A 2,090-nucleotide genomic window follows, 5' to 3' on the forward strand; every position below is an offset into this window, starting at 1 on the left:
CGTGCATCCGATTATGTCAACTGTCCATTAATTTAGCGAGTCAAAGTCGAGACCCCAAACTTCGCTCATAGGTATTAACTTTCGAACCAGCGAAATATTGTGTTCCTGTAAATGCAAATTTCAATGGATATATATATATATATATATATATATATATATATATATATATATATATATAAACAATTCTTGACAGTATCTGTTTCGTAACGCAAAATAACTTTTTAAAGGAATAAACGGTAAGATGGTCAACATCTTAAAATTGGGAATACAGTTTTTTGTCATTTATTAGTTATGTGCTTTGTAATTACATCGAGTTTTATGAATTAAAGGATTGATATGAATAAAAGATGAAATATAACTGAAGAAACATATTTCCACATATATATATATATATATATATATATATATATATATATACATAGATAGATAGATAGATAAATAGATAGATAGATAGATAGATAGATAGATATTCTATGGAATTTTTTTCCAGTTAGATTTCCCCTTTTATTCATATCAATCTTAAATTTATTAAGCTCAATGTATTTACAGAGCATATAACAAGGGACAAAAGTCAATATTCCAAATTTCATGATGTTGGCAATTTTACATGTCAATGTACATAAAGGAATAAATTTTAAGATGGTTAAAAATCACAAAATTTGAAATATAGACTTTTGTCTTATATATATATGTATATATATATGTATATATATATATATATATATATATATATATATATATATATATATATATATATATATATATATATATATATGTTTAAAGAAAAAATAGAAAAAACCGAATGAAATTATTAAAAAATCAACGTTTCGTCCTTGTCTCAGAGGACATCTTCAGGATAATTGAAATAAAAATGTGATAAAAGAAAAAGTCATAGATCGTGCGAAAAAAGACAGTTTTTTAAAATCCAACCCATGTCGGGAAAGGACGAATATGTGTCTTGTCCAACGGTGTCATAACGTTATGTAATGCTGTGGCCAGATTAGTCTACACTAATCAAATAATATCATAATATTTTCTTTTCTTAAATATGTATCTTACTTAAAATATAGTATGACGTATCTCCAAGGGTACATAACTCCTCACGAAATATAAGTGATGGGTCAACAGAATATGGATATAAAAAAACATATGCAGTAGTCATATACACATACTAAGATAGATGGTTGCATCATACGGCATAATCGAAAGTTGTGATGCTTTTCCTGGTCAGTACCAGCTGGGTGACCATTTTAGAATACCATGTGTTGTAGGTGGGGGACGGTAACATTTATCTTTAGCGAAAATGAAGAAAACAGAAAACAAAAAAGTTTGGTACTTGTGCAAATTCTGAACCGGACGCATTTAAGCATCCGCTCGGATTTGCCCGGAAAATGATGTCAACTGCTCGGGTTTGCCTGTAATCTGACGTAAGATGCCGATCAACCAATCACAATGCGCGGCAACGAGCAGACGACTTTCAGGTAAATATCGGAAGAGAAAAAAAAGGAAACTAGATATAATATGGAAAGCATGTAGACTAACATCAATATAAATTTAAGAAGTAATTTTTTTTTGTTGTTGTTGTTGTTGTTGTTGTTGTTGTTGTTGTTGTTGTTGTTGTTGTTGTTGTTGTTTTTTTTTGGGGGGGGGTTGTTTGTTTTTTTTTTTGTTTTTTTTGTTTTGCTTTTTTTGAGGGGATGTCAAAATAAGAAATTAATCTGATTCCAAAAAGAATTGCATTACATGTAATGTTGGATGTACCATTGCTAAGAGAGGCTCCGTAAACGATGAGTGTGGCTAGAGATGCACAAATATTTTCTTACAATTTTTTTTTTTTTAACAAAAGAAGTTAGGTTTTTTTAAATTGGACCTTTTTTAGAATCTTTTCTTGCAATTTTCTTGAATAAAAACATAAATAATTTTAGCAAAATAAAAAAGCCCCCCAAAATACTTGAAAACAATTTTGCTTCTTTGGACCATTTTAAAAAGTTTTGAAAAACTAAAATAAAATACGTACTTTGTTTTGTAAAAAAAAAACTTTTGTTTACTAAACATTATTTACCGAAATTGAAAAAAAAAAAATGAAAACC

Source organism: Euprymna scolopes, chromosome 6, assembly GCF_053919585.1.
Source record: "Euprymna scolopes isolate OS-2025 chromosome 6, ASM5391958v1, whole genome shotgun sequence".
In the NCBI taxonomy this organism is placed as follows: Eukaryota; Metazoa; Mollusca; class Cephalopoda; order Sepiida; family Sepiolidae; genus Euprymna; species Euprymna scolopes.